At 43.4% G+C, this 16,431-nt stretch overlaps 1 protein-coding gene and 1 long non-coding RNA gene across 11 annotated transcripts in view; both read right to left on the minus strand.

Annotated features, from left to right (window-relative positions):
• The window catches only part of LOC132539405 (uncharacterized), a 211,673-nt gene that overhangs the window by 79,612 nt on the left and 115,630 nt on the right, over nucleotides 1-16,431 (minus strand). The gene's annotated exons all lie outside the window — the stretch shown is intronic.
• Nucleotides 1-16,431, minus strand: part of CFLAR (CASP8 and FADD like apoptosis regulator) — a 79,372-nt gene that overhangs the window by 16,066 nt on the left and 46,875 nt on the right. The gene's annotated exons all lie outside the window — the stretch shown is intronic.

The raw sequence follows: 16,431 nt of genomic DNA on the forward strand, positions 1-16,431 counted from the left end.
TTCAGGAAACATTCCCCTGGTGATCTTTGGTAGTGTCTCTTGCTACATACATAGGGAAAGATCCAGCTCATTCCTACTGCCCTGGAACATTCTTTCTGGGCCCCTGCATCTGGTGCGCAACAGAGCAGATAAGCCAGGAGTCTGTGCCCAGGAAGAAGCCTCTCCACCCAAAGGTCCAACAGTGGTGCAGTGGATAAAGCAATGGACTCTCAAACATGAGGTCTGGAGTTCAATCCCTGGCAGCACACATACCAGAGTGATGTCTACTTCTTTCTCTCTCCTCCTCCTATCTTTCTCATGAATAAATAAAATCTTAAAAAAGAAAACAAGACGCACTGGTGGCAGGAGACAGCTCTCTTAACAGGATCTAATCTCTAGTCCTTATCTACTTCGCTTGTGTATCAGTCTGAGGCTTTGAAGGACCTGGGCAGGAGGCTAGAATCAACCTGAAGCATGAAATACATGATTTTATTTATTTAATATTTATACCTTTATTGGATAGAGAGAGAGATATCAAGACTCGAGAGAAGCAGGGGAGGCTGGAGGGGGAGAGAAAGTAGTACCTGCAGCACTGTTTCACTGCTCATGAAGCCCCCTGGCTTGAACCTGGGTTCTAGTGCATGATGACATGTGCTCGGCCAGGTGTGTCACCAACCAGCCCCAGAATACATAATCTTCATACCTCAGGTTCCCAATTTTAGCCTGTTCCTACTTGAAGCCACTATCTCATCTGGTCACAGGCTGAGTCCATTTCTACCCAAGGGAAAAGCCTTTCCTTTTTAAGAGAAACAAACTTGGAGATTTATCAAAAGAATTTTTTTTAATAAAGCAAAAACAGGGAGAGTACCTGATTTGCAAGTATGAGGTCCCATGTTTAATCACTTATGCCATAGTAATACTCTAGTTCATGCTCTGATTTTTTTCTTTCTCAATAATAAATGAATAAATAAATCTTTAAAAAAAGAGCAGTCCTAGATGTGGCATGAGACTTCAGGAATAATATCCTGAGTTTGATCCCCAGAATCACATATGCCAGAGTGAGGCTCTTGTTTCCCTCTCTCTCTCTCTCTCTCTCTTTCAGTAAACCAAATATCAAGGCCAGGTGATGGTGCACCTGATTGAATGTACACATTACAGTGCGCAAGGACCTGGGTTCAAGGCCCTGTCCCCACCAGCAAGGTAGAAGCTTCACAAAGGGTGATAAAAGTGTTGCATGTGACTCTCTCACCTCTCTCCATCTCTATCACCCCTTCCCTCTCAAATTTCTCTCTGCCTCTATCCAAAATAAATAAATACAATAATTATAAACAAACAAACAAACCTATCCAAATGGCTATAGAAAAAGTTTGCACAGGTCACAAGATCCTTTATATAACCCACCTGCAGGGGACTGACATGAATGAACCTGGATCTAAACGGCAGTCATTCTCAGGACCCCCAATTTCTCTCAGAACTGCTTCCCAATACACTTTTCTTGGAGCCTCGGGTATAAGAGTCTGCTTGCACAACCATTATGCTATCCACACCCACGCCCCATGTCCTCTCTAGCTAAGCAATTAGAGCACTTTGCCATAATTCTCTGCAGTGTCCCTCACCTCTAAGTTACACCCTAGTTTCCAAACATCCTGGATTGACTTTGCCTCCAGAAACCATGTAAAGCAGCGAGGGGAAGAGTGCTTTAAAAAAAAAAAAAAAAAAAAAAACTCTGCCTCAAGATTGGGATTGAATTGGTTTTGGTGCCTCTGGCATGAAGGTCTGAAGAAACAAACTTTAGTCTGTCTCCTGACACTGCCCTGACCACACTTATGGGCTGCAGGACTTTAAGAAAGTGGTTCTCAGGAGGCCAGACGTTGGCGCACCTGGTTAAGTGCTCACATTACATTTCCTAAGGACCCAAGTTCAAGCCCCTGATCCCCATCTGCAGAGGGAAAGCTTCACGAGTGGTGAAGCAGGTGAGCAGGTGTCTCTCTGTCTCTCTCCCTCTCTATTTCCTCCCTCCCCTCTAGATTTCTCTCTGTCTCTATCCAATGATATATATATTTTTTTTTTTTTGATTGGGTCTTGAAGGCCAGGAGGTGGCACGGTGGTTAAAGCATTGGACCCTTAAGCACCAAGTTCTGAGTTTGATCCCCAGCATCACATGCACCAGAGTGAGGCTCTCTCTTTTGCCCTCTCTTGTGTTTAAAAATAAATAGATCTTTAAAAACTGAAAAAGAACATTTAATCTATTTGAACATCTCAAGCTCTTTAATGCATAGACTTCTGAATATATAGTCCTTCAATCTAAGCACTTAAGGTTCCCAATTAGTAAACTGATTGATTTCCAACTCTGGGGTTAAATTGTTCATACATTTTTTAAAATTTTTTTTATATTTTTATATTTATTTATTTATTCCTTTTTGTTGCCCTTGTTTTGTTGTAGTGTTCATACATTTTTAATAATAACTTTTTTTGAAATATTAAATCACCTATCATCTTAGATGAGGGAGACAAGAAGCAACCAGTCTTGGCAGTATATAAGACAAGACTGGTTGCTTCTGGCCTCCCTAATCTAAAGACATAATTATTTGTAAATAGCATTAAATGAAAAAAGAAAGGATGGAAGGAAGGGAGAAAGGAAAGAAGGAAGAAACAGGGGGTCGAGTGGTGGTGCAGTGGGTTAAGCACACATCGTACAAAGTGCAAGAACCCATGCAAGAATCCCGGCTTAAGGCCCCAGCTTCCCACCTGCAGGGAGGGGTGGGGGGTCACTTCTCAAGCAGTGAGGCAGGTCTGCAGGTGTCTCTTTCTCTCCACCTCTCTGTCTTCCCATCCTCTCTCCATTTCTCTCTGTCCTATCCAACAAGGGCAACAAAAATGGGGAAAATAGCCTCCAGGAGCAGTGGATTTGTAGGCACCGAGCCTCAGCAATAACCTTGGAGGCAAAAAAAGAAAAAGTGAAAATAAGCAACTGTAAATTCTTTGATTTCTCAGCAGAACATAGGAAGTCAACAAGAGGCAAGAAAAGAAACAGATAAATAGCATCAGCTTGAGTGCTCAGAGTCTCTGTGAACTGCACATTCACTCGGTGTCTTTCCAGCCAGGAGGTAGCTCCACAGTACAGCACACGTATTTCATGTGTGAGGTCCTGCTTACCACAAGATCCAACCCTGAGCCAAAATGAAAGATCAACAACAACAAAGTAAGTGGGAGGCCATGAGTAGGGGAACAGTACTTTGCTTGCTCTTCCTGGTCTCTCATAAAAAAAAAAAGTAGAGAGAGAAGGAAGAAGTGTAAGAGGAGGAGGAGTGAGCCTGGGATTGTGGCTCATCGAGACCATACCTTGCAGGTATAATCCCTGACAATGTGCTGGAGGGGGGAGGGAGGAAAGAGGAGGGGATGGGGTGGGGGAGATGGCATAATGGTTATGCAGACTCTCATGCCTGAGGCTCAAAGTCCCAGGTTCAATGCCCTGTACCATCATAAACCAGAGCTGAGCAGTGTTCTGGTGTTACTGTGTGTGTGTGTGTGTGTGTGTGTGTGTGTGTGTGTGTGTGTGTGTGTGTGTCTGCATCTCTCTCAAAAATAAAATAAATAAAATTAAAAGAGAGTGAGAGAGAGAAAAGGAAAATGAACTTTTTGCTCAGGAGACCTAAGCTTAACCATTGAGCCGCCCCCCACACAAACACACATCCTAGCAGGCATGACACTTTTAAATATGTCCATCAACAGTTTGACCCCTACCCCTTAAAAAGATGGGGGGGCAGGTAGTGGCACACCGGGTTAAGCATATACATTACCAAACTCAAGCCCCCACCTGCAGGGGGTCTGCCTCAGTGAAGCAGGTCTGCAGGTGTCTCTCTCCCTCTCTATCTCTATCCTATCAAAATAGAAAGAAAAAAGAAGAAAATGGAAAAATGGCCACCGGGACCAGTGGATTCATAGTGTTTGCGCTGAGCTCCAGTGAAAACTCTGGTGGCAATAAAAATTGATTGATTGATTAGAGTTCACATGTAAGTCCCCACTCCTTGAATGTGGTCCACACTTGGTAGCTGATGTCTAACGAGTGGAGCATGGCAGAAGGGAAACTGTGGCCTCATGCCACAACACCAAAGGGATCCCACTGCCACCAGGCCGTGCACACCACGCCTTCTGCGGGAAATCACGCCAGCCCAAGAGAACACTGGCGCACAACTGCTGAGAGGCTAGCACAAAGGGGGGCTGAAGCCTCACACCGACTTCCTGAAAAGACTTTCTGCCCCAGTGAGCTCTAACCAGAACTTTCTCTGAGTCTCTCTGTCTCTCTCTGCCTAGTTCACAGATTATATTATCATACAGTCAGGAAGTGATATATACAGATGGTGCTAATCTCCTTAAAATTCTATGATACAGAAGTAGGGTGGCAGGAGATAGTATAATGGCTATGCTAACAGACTGATGCCTGAGGCTCTGAGGTCTCAGGTTCAATGCCCAGCACCACCATAAACCAGAACTGAGCAGTGCTTTGGGGAGAAAAAATTAAAAATAAATAAATAAATGTAATTTTTAAAAATAGTAACTTTTTTAAAGCTCTATGATAAAGATGCATGTCCCTCCTAATGGCTGTTAAATAACTCAACACCCCACAAATGGGCTGAATGTGGTAGAGAAGACCTACTTGGAGGAGGCCAGGCAAAATGGTGCACCTGGTTAAGTGCTCACACTACAGCGCAAAAGGACACAGGTTCAAGCCCCTGGTCACCATCTGCAGGGGGAAAGCTCCACAAGTAGTGGAGTAAGTCTGCGGGTGTCTCTCTCTGTCTTTCCCTCTCTATTTCCCCCTCCCTTTTTTATTTTGCCTCCAGGGTTATCACTGGGGCTCGGTGCCAGCCTACAAACCCACTGCTCCTGGAGGCCACTTTTCCCATTTTGTTGCCCTTGTTGTGGTTGCTATTATTATTGTTATAACTGTTATTGTTGTTGAATAGGACAGAAAGAAATTGAGAGGGGGGGAAGACAGAGAGGAGTAGAGAGAGACACCTGCAGACCTACTTCACCGCTTGTGAAGCGACCCCCCTGCAGGTGGGGAGCCAGGGGCTCCAACCGGGATCCTTATGCTGGTTCTTGCACTTCGCGACCCGCTGTGCTAACACCCAGGCCCCACTTCCCTTTCAATTTCTGTCTCTATCCAGTAACAAATAATAATAATAATAAAATTAAATAATAAAATTAATAAAATTAAAGTGAGAGAGAAGACCTATTTATCCTAGGAAGAATCACCTCTAACTATGGAAAGGTGTCAGTTCTCAGTGCTGCTACATCCGGGTAGAAACACAAAGCCTTACAGTGAGAGAACCTGATCTGAAAACCCGGGCCACCCACACTGGTTTATTCCAAACTCTGCCTTCAAGGACTCGCATGTTTCTGTTCATGGAGTAGTCTCTCCTCTAGGGGGCAGAAGCAAACAAGGAAACGCCAGATTCAAAGTCCTTTTGTTGGCTTATCTCAAGTTGGCTTCCTTTCCTCAATGCCCTGTCACATAGATCTCACTCTTATCAAAATCCTTGAATGAAGACACAGTCTCTCTTTCCATGCTGACAATGTAGGGGACAAAACAAATGCTGACCTTTGGCTTCAACTTCTCTCCTTTACCTGAGCACCCTGGAGGTTCCAGCTGGAGCAGGGGCTGTCACAAGGCTGTGAGTGGACAGGCACGCAGCCAGGAGAGGGAGAAAGCTTAGTAGTTATACAAAACCTTTCTTCCTTGAGGTTTCAAAGAGCCAGGTAAAAATCCCCAGATCACCATAAACCAGAGCTGAGCAGTGTTCTGGAAAGCACACACACAACATACACACACACACACACACACACACACACCCCACCACCAACAACAACAACCAGTCTTGGAATCGCAGGATCTGAATTTTAGTCTTGCCTCCTTCGCCTCAAGGTTGGAGGTTGGAGTCTACACATTGTCTGGTCTGAAAAGGAACCAAATTATGACAGTAAAGTGGCTAAGAAGGGGGTGGAAACCCAAGGTCTAGGACAGTGTATCCATTCCTAACAGAAGAGGGGGAGGGAAAAAAAAAAAAAAGGCTAAAGCTAGAGATAAAGTCGAGAATCACACAGGCCCTCGGTGCTAAGAATAAGGCCAATAAGGACACTGATCTGGGGGCCAGAGAGGTGGCTCAGTGAACAGAGGGCTTTCTGTTTAGAAAATCTGTGGTCCTGGGTTCAGTCCCTGACACTGCATACAGCCACATTCTGCTTTGTCTCTCATTAAAGTGTGTGTGTGTGTGTGTGTGTGTGTGTGTGTGTGTCTTTCTTTCTCCCTTCCTTCATTTCTTTCTTCCTTTCTTTCTTTCTTTCTTTCTTTCTTTCTTTCTTTCTTTCTTTCTCCCTAGTATCTATATCTTGATGGACCTCAGACCAAGATGAAGCACCCTTCAAATATTTCTCTGGTGCAGCCAGGAGGTGGCACAGTGGATAAAGCATAGGACCTTCTAGCATGAGGTCCTGAGTTCAATCCCCAGCACTGCATGTGCCAGACTAATGGTTTGGTTTCTCTCTCTCTCTCTCTCTCTCTCTCTCTCTCTCTCTCTCTCTCTCTCTCCCTCCCTCCCTCCCTCCTTCCCTCCCTCCCTCTCTCTTTTCTTCCCTCTCATACATAAATCTAAATAAATAATCAATAAATATTTACCTGGCAACTTAAGAGACATAAGCTGATGCAATCACAGTTCACATTTCCTCTGTCAGATGGTGAGGTGAGTACTGATTCAGGCTGACACCTACAACTTGCTTCCTTGGGCTGGCAAGAACACAGGCAAAGCCCAGGGCAATTTTTAGGATCAAGAGGTGGCAGTGTGACTTCAAAGCTCAGACACTTTCAGCTCTATTAGCTTATCCATCTATGCAATGAGATCAACACCAAGGCCTCTACTCTTACTTTTTTTTCCAAAGATGCCAATGATTTGATGAAAATCAATACAAACTCCAACCATACTCCAGAAATTCCTGATGCAGACAAACCAGTGTAGGTGTAACACGAATTAATTTAGCAAGATAAGCGAAGCTAACTTGACTAACTTCTGCAAATCATAAGCAAAAACTGCAGGTGCTTCCAAAAATTTAGCATGAGATCATTCACAAAGATTCTAATATTATAAAGTCATTGCTTTCTCAGCATTCAAGCTGCTTGATAACAATCTTTCTCTGGGGCTGGGGAGACAGTTCACCTGGTAGGGTGCCTCTTTTGCCATGCACACGGCCCACCTCCAGGACCCAAGATACCCACTTGGGAATACTGGGGAAAGTTGCAGTGCTGAAGTGTCTCTTTCCCTCTCTTGGCCTCTGTTTATCTGTCTTTCTTTCTGGCTATCTGAAAAGGTTGGCCCCAGAGCAGTGAAATCACACACTTGTGAGGTCCTGGCATACTAATATATATATATATATATCTCCTTTTTTTAAATTTAGTCTCCCTTTTGTTGCCCTTTTTTATTGTTGTTGTAGTTATTGTTGTTGTTATTGATGCCGTCATTGTTAGCTAGGACAGAGAGAAATGGAGAGAGGAGGGTAAGACAGAAAGGGGGAGAGAAAAATAGACACCTGCAGATCTGCTTTACCGCTTGTGAAGTGACTCTCCTGCAGCTGGGGAGCCGGAGGCTCGAACCAGGATCCTTACCCGGTCCTTGTGCTTTGCATCATGTGCACTTAACTTGCCAAGCTACCGCCCGACTCCCATATTTCCTTTTTTTAATAAGTTCAAAGCAGATTCCATGTCACATGTACCACAAATATGGCTGCACTATCTTTCCTGAAAATAAGGGAAGTAAAACTTAGGGGCTAAGTCTGGAAAATGAAGATTTAATTTCAAAAGTTCCACTTCTCATTTTGCCCACCCTGGAAACCTCACTCCTGACCCAGTCCTAACTGTGTGAGCTCCAGCAGTTCTTTACATACCAACTTCCTAAAATGATAGGATTTTTTTCTAGCCTACCAGTCAGCATGAGACTGTTTTTAATATGTATTTATGTGTTGGCTAGAGAGAGAAATTAGACTTATTGGATAGAGAGAAGGAATACAGGAGAGAGAAAGAGTGACACCTATTGCCTCAACACTTGTGTAGCTTTCCCCCTGCAGGTAGGGAGTGGGGCCTTGAGCCTGGGTCTTTGTGCACTGTAGCATGTGCGCTCTACCAGGTGGACCACCACTTGGTTCCTCTGCCTGAGAATGTTAACAAAAAACTAGAGTCAAACTACAGATGTGAAAATTAAAAAGACTAACTACAGTAGAATGTCATGGCCCCCTTCATGTACAATTCCTTTTGCTCTAGAATGAGTACACATTTATCTTCCCCCACCCCTATTTTTTCTGAACACTGCATAGCTCTGGCTTATTATATGCAGGGGGTGGGACTGAACCTGTGACTTCAGAGCCTCAGGCATGCAAGTCTTTTGCTATCCCTCTCATTGCCCTCCCCACTCCATGCACATTAATCTTAACACTAGCTACAAAAGAAAAGGAGTTCATTAAACATATAGAATAAACAAGAAAGAGGAAAGATTTAATCAATATATTTATAACCACTTATTGAATGACTTCAATATGCAGCATTAGTTGAATAAGATATTCTTAGTGAACAGGAGGAGGTCTATGGTCGAAGTAAATAGGAAATACTATGTTGACATGGCTAAAATAGGTTTCTTTTTTCTTTTTTTATTTTTTGTCTATTCCCTTTTGTTGCCCTTGTTGTTTTATTGTTGTAGTTGTTATTGATGTCATCGTTGTTGGACAGGACAGAGAGAAATGGAGAGAGGTGGGGAAGATGGGGGGGGGGAGAAAGACAGACACCTGCAGACCTGCTTCACCGCCTGTGAAGTGACTCCCCTGCAGGTGGGGAGCCAGGGCTCAAACAGGGATACTTATGCCGGTCCTTGCGCCTTGCGCCACATGTGCTTAACCAGCTGCGTTACTGGCTGACTTCTAAAATAGGTTTCTTTAAAGGAGGACCAGTAGGAGTTGTTTTGTTTTGTTTTTGCCTCAAGAGTTATCGCTGTGGCTGGGTGCCTGCATGAATCCACTGCTCCTGGAGGCCATTTTTTTCTATTTTGTTGCTCTTGTTGTTGTCATTATTATTGTTATTGTTGCCAATTATGTTGTTGTTGCATAGGACAGAGAGAAAGAAATGGAGAGAAGAAGGGAAGACAGAGAGGGGGAGAGAAAGAGAGACACCTGCAGACCTGCTTCACCACTTGTGAAGCAACTCTCCCCTGCAGGTGGGCAGCCGGGGGCTTGAACCGGGATCCTTAAGCCAGTCCTTGCACTTTGCGCCACCTGCGCTTAAACCGCTGCACTACTGCCCGACCCCCCAGTAAAAGTCTTAAGGTCAATATGCATTGCAAATCTCTGAAAGAGGAGAGAAATAATTTACCATTTCAGCAATTCACTTGACCCCAGACTGATGGTTTACAAAGTTTCTCTTCCTGTGTTACAACAACATGTGACAAAGAGGACAGATGAAGTATAGCGTAATATAATTCTTATCTTTCAAGGAGCCTATAATTTTTAAAAAGTTATAGGGGAGGGCGGGGGTAGATAGCAAAGAGACTCTCATGCCTGAGACTCCAAAGTCCCAGGTTCAATTCCCCGCACCACCATAAACCAGAGCTGAGTAGTGTCTGGTTAAGAAGAAAAAGTTATAGGGGAGAGTAATGGTTTACATTCAGCAGTAAATACAGTTGTTGGTACATGTGGAAATTTTCTGAGTTTTCTGCAACCCTCCGACCTAGGTGTCCCTGTACCATCATGCACCAGGATCTGAAACCTCCTACCCCCAAAGTCCTTTACTTTAGTGCAATCAATACTGAGCCCAAGATCTGCTGTGTGTTTCCCCTTCTGTTTTTATTTTCCAACTTCTGGCTATGAATGGGATCATCCCATACTCATCCTTCTCTTTCTGGCTTATCTCTCTTAACATGATTCCCTCAAGTTGAGATGAAGTGGATGAATTCATGCCTGTGTATATACACCACAGCTTTCTCAGACACTCATCTGTTGTTGGACACCTGGGTTGCTTCCAGGTTTTGGATATTACAAATTGTGCTGCTATGAACAAAGGTATACACAGATCTTTTGGGATGAATAAATAAATAAAAATTTTAAAAAGAAGCAATTTGAAAAAAAATAAATGTCCACACGTGTGAGGGCAGAACCTATAATTTTGTTAGGGGTGCAAAGCTTATAAATGTACATAAACCAATGATTCACATGTCACAGTGCACAGTAGATACAGAGATATGAAAATATTTTTAAAACAACAATAATAAACATGTCAACTGCATAGCAAGAGAGGCTTCTGGATACTGCAGCAAGCCTAAAAGTACTCTGACCTTCCATTTATCCAGAATCCCTTATCCAAGGTCATGGAGATAAGACAACAGTAATACGGAGGACTTGAATGCAATAGGTCTTATGTTTGATCCCTGGCACAGGAATGGCCAGAGCTGAGCAGTGCTCTGACCAAAAACAAAAAACAAACAAAAAACCTGAACAATAATAAGTAGAATTCTTTATCCAGAAGCTTTGAAAACCTTTAGTTCTTTTCCCCAACTCATTTTGTGACAAAAACCTTTCTTAGCTGACAAAAGTCTATTTATAATTTCCATCTATTTTGCTGTGGAGATGGTAGCATATTTGATTATGGGCTGTGCTAAAATCCACTGAAATTCATATATGTTTTTTCTTTTTCTTTTACCAGAGCATTGCTTAACTCTGGCTTACGGTGGTGCTGGGGACTGAACCTGGGACTTCAGAGCCTCAGGCATAACCACTGTACTATTTCCACACCCCTGAGGTGTTCTATTAATTATAAAGAGGCACTATATCATCATCCTAATCTCCTCAAACCTCCAAACTCTGAAATACAAAAATCTCCAATAAGGGATTGTGTCCTACAATTCTTTTTTTTTTTTTTATTTTATTTATTTTTTTATTGACTAGAGACAGAGAGAAATTGAGAGGGGGGATAGAGAGAGGGAAAGAGACAGAAAGACACCTGCAGCCCTGTTTCACCACTTGTGAAGCTTTCCCCCTGCAGGTAGAGACCAGGGGGTTTGAACCCAGGTCCTTGCACACTGTAATGCATGCGCTTAACCAGGTGCGCCACTGCGTGGCTCCATGCCTACAATTCTTATTCAGTTCTTACTCTAAATTTATGCTGTTTATAAATAAAAAGGCTTGTGGGGGGCAGTAGAACACACACTGTGCTGTGCATGAGAACCCAGGTTCAAGCCCCTGGTCCCCACCTGCAGGGAGAAGGAGCTTCATGAGCAGTGGAGCAGTGCTGCAGATCTCTTTCCTTCTCTCTGTCTCTCCCACTCACTCCTTCTCTATCCATCCCTGTCTTTCACCCTCTATCAAAAGGAAAAAATATATAGCAACTAGGGACAGTAGTAAAATCATGTAGCAGTCAAGCCCCAGAGATAACCCTGGTGCCAATAAATAAATAAAGGATCAAAGGGTATGCCAGATGGCATATGCTCAGGATGACTCATTTGAAGGAGCATTCCAGGCTGGGGAGGGGGCTCAACATGCCAGAGGCCCCAGGTCAGATCCTAGATATCAGAATGGTGCTCTGGTTTCTTTCTCAGGAAATTTCTCTTTTAAATAATAAAGGGAAATTTCACTAATGATATTAACATTCTAAGTGAATAACTATTATCACAAACAATAAGAATGCCCAAGGAGTTGGGCGGTAGTGCAGCAGGTTAAGCACACGTGGCACTTATGCAAGAACTGGCATATGGATCCTAGCTCAAGCCCACGGCTCCCCACCTGCAGAGGAGTCCCTTCATAAGCGGTGAAGCAGGTCTGCAAGTGTCTATCTTTCTCTCCCCCTCTCTGTCTTCCCCTTCTCTATTTCTTACTGTCCTATCTAACAATGATGACATCAATAACAACAACAATAGTAACTACAACAACAATGAAAAACAAGGGCCAAAGTAAAAGACTCTGGGGTGGGTGGGAGGGAGAGAATACAGGTCCAAAAAGGATGACAGAGGACCTAGTGGGGGTTGTATTGTTATATGGAAAACTGGCAAATGTTATGCATGTACAAACTATTATATTTACTGTCAAATGTAAAACATTAATTCCCAATAAAGAAATTTAAAAAATGGAGTCAGGCAGTAACACAGCAGGTTAAATGCATGTGGCGCAAAGCGCAAGGACCCACATAAGAATCCCGGTTCGAGCCCTGGCTCCCCACCTACAGGGGAGTCGCTTCATAGGCGGTGAAGCAGGTCTATAGGTGTCTTTCTCTCCTCCTCTCTGTCTTCCCCTCCTCTCTTCATTTCTCTCTGTCCCACCCAACAATGACGACATCAATAACAACAACAATAAAAAAACAACAAGGGCAACAAAAGGGAAAATAAATATTTTTTAAAAAGAAATTTAAAAATTAAAAAAAAAAAAGAAAAACAAGGGCAACAAAAGGTGAAAGAAAGAAAGAAAGAAAGAAAGAGAGAGAGAGAGAGAGAAAGAAAAAAAAGAAAAGAAAGCCCAGAGAACAGCCTGGGAGGTAGCACAGTGGGTAAGGTTTTGGACACTCAAACTTTGAGTTCCCAAGTTTGATACCTGGCATTACATATTACAAGAGGTGCTCTGGTTCTCTCTCCTCTCTCTAATTAATAAATAAATACATAGATTAAAAACAAAGAATTCAGGGAGGGGGCAGGTGGTAGAGCAATTGGCAAAGCACCATGCATGAGGACCCAGGTTCAAGATCCAGTTCCCCACCCCACCTGCTAGGGAGTGAGCTGGGGAAGTTTCATGAGCAGTGAAGCAGTGTTTCAGGTGTCTCTCTCTCTCTCCCCCCACAAGCCCATTTCTTCCTCTCTCACCGTACTTCTCTCTGTCTCTATCATAATAAAAATAAATGAATAAAAATGGAAAAAAGGAAGAGAAAAAATAAAGAAGGAAGGAAGGAAGGAGGAGAAAGAAATAGAGAAAAAAAGAAAAAAGGGTTAGAAGAAAACATGCTTGTCCCTTGGAAGTAGCCATCTTTAACAGCCTGTGAATCCCACAAGAACAAGGAGCAGAAATTATACTCTTTGGAAATCAAGCTGGCAAGCAGCATGGGTATTGTTTCATCTGAATACAGCGTCTACCATCTCAGATGTCACTCACCCCTTCTTATCACTCAGGAGCAGAGATCCCAGTGAGTGTTCCTTCCTACAATGTTACCGGAAGGGAGGAAGCTGGGTAGCCATGAGGAAGTGCCAAGTTAAATTCAGCACCACCAGCAGTGTCTCCACTATGTGTGTCTGTCTTTCATAATTCCTCGTGCTCAGTTAGAAAAGGAAGTTTTACTTTTGCAAGATTACTAAGGGGAATTTGCAGAGAAAATCTAAGAAAAAAGCTAAGCCTTAACCAGGACAAAAAGTACAGAAAAATCTCTAGCTTTTTCAGGAAGAACAAAGAAATAGAGGGCAAGGGAGTCAGGTGGCAGCACAGTGGGTTAAGCGCACGAGGCGCAAAGCGCAAGGACCGACGTGAGGAACCCAGTTTGAGCCCCCAGCTCCCCACCTGTAGGGGAGTAGCTTCACAGGCAGTGTCTCCCCCTCTCTGTCTTCCCTTCCTCTCTCCAATTCTCTCTGTCCTAGCCAACAACAACGACATCAATAACAATAATAACTACAACAATAAAAAACAACAAGGGCAACATCTTCCTCTATCATTGACCCCTCTGGGAGTATGGAGCAAAATTCTTTATGGGGTGCAAAAGGCGAGAGGTTTGGCTTTTATAATTGCTTCTCTGCTGGACATGGGTGTTGACAGGTAGATCCTGTTTCTATCTTCCCCTGGTGGGGTAGGGTTCTGCGGAGGGGAGGTTCTAGGAAGCACTGAATACCACTTTTTATTCAGAAGTCCAAAGCCAGCCAGAACTTTAGGTCAAGGTCCAGAGTCCATCTGTCTGTCACTTCTCCATTCTTAATAAGGCCAAAGGTACTTTATCATCTGAATCAGGACTTCATGTGGACCTAGCTTAGCTGGATTATCAACAAATGATTAGACAGCCAGGGCATGTTCTATTTTATCTTGTTTATATTTAACCAGGGCACTGCTCTGTTGGTTTATGTTGGTACCTGGAGCTGAACCTGGGACCTAAGAGCATCAAGCATGAAAGTTATTTGCTTCACCACTGTGCTAGCTCCTCAGGCCAAGGGCATAATTCTCAATTCTACAAAACTGAACGAGTTAGACAAATTAGTCGCAGAGCCACAGTCTCTCAATCTGTTCCATAAACAGGTTACAGACCTCTGTAAGAATTCTCTCCAGAAACAAATCATCCTACTTATCTTTTTACAGTAAGGCTTTCAGACCAGAGTCCACCTCACTGTCTCAATATTTACTTCATACAAGGCCAAGCACTGTGTGCTGCACACAGCAAGTATTAAAAGAAAAAAAAATGTATTGTATAATGGACAAAGGGATCTATTGTTGTTTGAGGAATTTCCACTCTTTTATAAAAGTCTGATCGTGTGTTTTCAAAACAGGATATGTACAAGACAATTGGCTACACAGATATAAAGGGCTGGTTTTAAAAGCAAAGCGAGACTAAGTTTGTTCCTTCATTTCTTTTATTTTTAATTTTTTAAAATATATTTTTTTATTTATTAATGAGAAAGACAGGAGGAGAGAAAGAACCAGACATCACTCTGGTACATGTGCTGCCAGGAATCAAACTCAGGACCTCATGCTTGCGAGTATAATGCTTTATCCACTGCGCCACCTTCCGGACCACTGTTCCTTCATTTCTTTACCCAACAAATGTTTATGAAGCTCCTAAGTGCCTGGTATTCCAGTGATTAAACAAATATAGTAGGCTAGGAAGATAGCATAATGGTTATGCAAAAAGTCTTTTTTTTTTTTTGCCTCCAGGGTTATTGCTAGGGCTCAGCACCTGCACCATGAATCCACTGCTCCTGGAGGCCATTTTACCCCTTTCGTTGCCCTTGTTGTACCCTTGTTGTGGTTATTATTGTTATTGTTGATGTTGTTCCTGTTGGATAGGACAGAGAAATGGAGAGAGGAGGGGAAGACAAAGAGGAGGAGAGAGAGACACCTGCAGACCTGCTTCACCACCTGTGAAGCGACTCCCCTGCAGGTGGGGAACTGGGGGCTCAAATAGGGATCCTTACGCTGGTCCTTGCGCTTTGTGCCATGTACGCTTAACCTGCTGCACTACCACCCGACCCCCGCAAAAAGTCTTTTGTGCTTCAGGCACCAAAGGTCCCAGGCTCAATCTCCAGTGCCACCATAAGCCAAATCTGAGCAGTGCTCTGGTAAAGGAAGGAAGGAAGGAAGGAAGGAAGGGAGGGAGGGAGGGAGGGAGGGAGGGAGGGAGGAAGGAAGGAAGGAAGGAAGGAAGGAGAAAAGATAGGAAGAGAGGGAGGGAGGAGAAGGGAGAAAAATAATGGAAGAAAAAAAGGAAAAGAAAAGAAAGGAAGAGAAAAATTCTTTTCCTCGTGGAACTTACATCATAGCAAAGTGGCTAAAAGCAGAGGTTGTGGAGTTAAGCTTTAAAACCTCACTTCTATCAGGCACTATGATGTGGGCCAAGTAGATAGTATCGTAGTCACATACCAGACTCACACTGATGAGACCCTAAAGGTCCCAGGTTCAATCCCTGGCACCACTATATGCCAGATTGAGTTGAGCAATGCTCTGGTCTCTCTCTCTCTCAAAAATAAATAAACAAATCTTTATGTAAGAAAGAGAGATAGGAAAGGAGGGAGGGAGGGGAAGAAAAATCCACCATGCTTTAACAGCTCACTTTGAAAGTGGGGATAATTAGGTAAGAATCTCACATTAATTATGAAAATTACATGAGACTCCATGTAAAGGAATCAGCAAAGGTGGTCCGGGAGGCAGCACAGTGGATGAAGCATTGGACTCTCAAGTATGAGATCCTGAGTTCATTCCCCTGGCAGCACATGGACCAGAGTGATGTCTGGTTCATTCTCTCTTTCCCTCTCTTTCTCTCCTCTTGTCCTCATAAATAAATAAAATATTTTTAAAAAACAAAAAGGAATCAGCAAGGTATCTGGCAGATAGCAGATTCACAGTAAACTTTACACTGATGGCCAATGATTTAGTCCCATCACACGACAGTTCCTTCCAGACAGCTTTGTTTCAGCCGGCAATAATGTTTAGTATCTGACTTCACATACATTCAACATTAATCCAGTGGCTGACAGCTAGGCTGGAGTCAGAGGAAAGCCCACACAATTACTGAAGGAGAAGTCCTCACACTCTTAAGATGAAAATGTCAAGTGAAGCCCATAATTAGGACGGCTGTCAAGCAAAGCAGAATTCTAGATCTGCAGTCCTCAGGGACCAATTGTTGGAGGCAGAAGATAAAGAACAAGAGACGTGAAGAGTGGAGAGGACATTGCTGCTTCCATTTGATTT

Source organism: Erinaceus europaeus, chromosome 7 (genome assembly GCF_950295315.1).
Source record: "Erinaceus europaeus chromosome 7, mEriEur2.1, whole genome shotgun sequence".
Taxonomy (NCBI): domain Eukaryota; kingdom Metazoa; phylum Chordata; class Mammalia; order Eulipotyphla; family Erinaceidae; genus Erinaceus; species Erinaceus europaeus.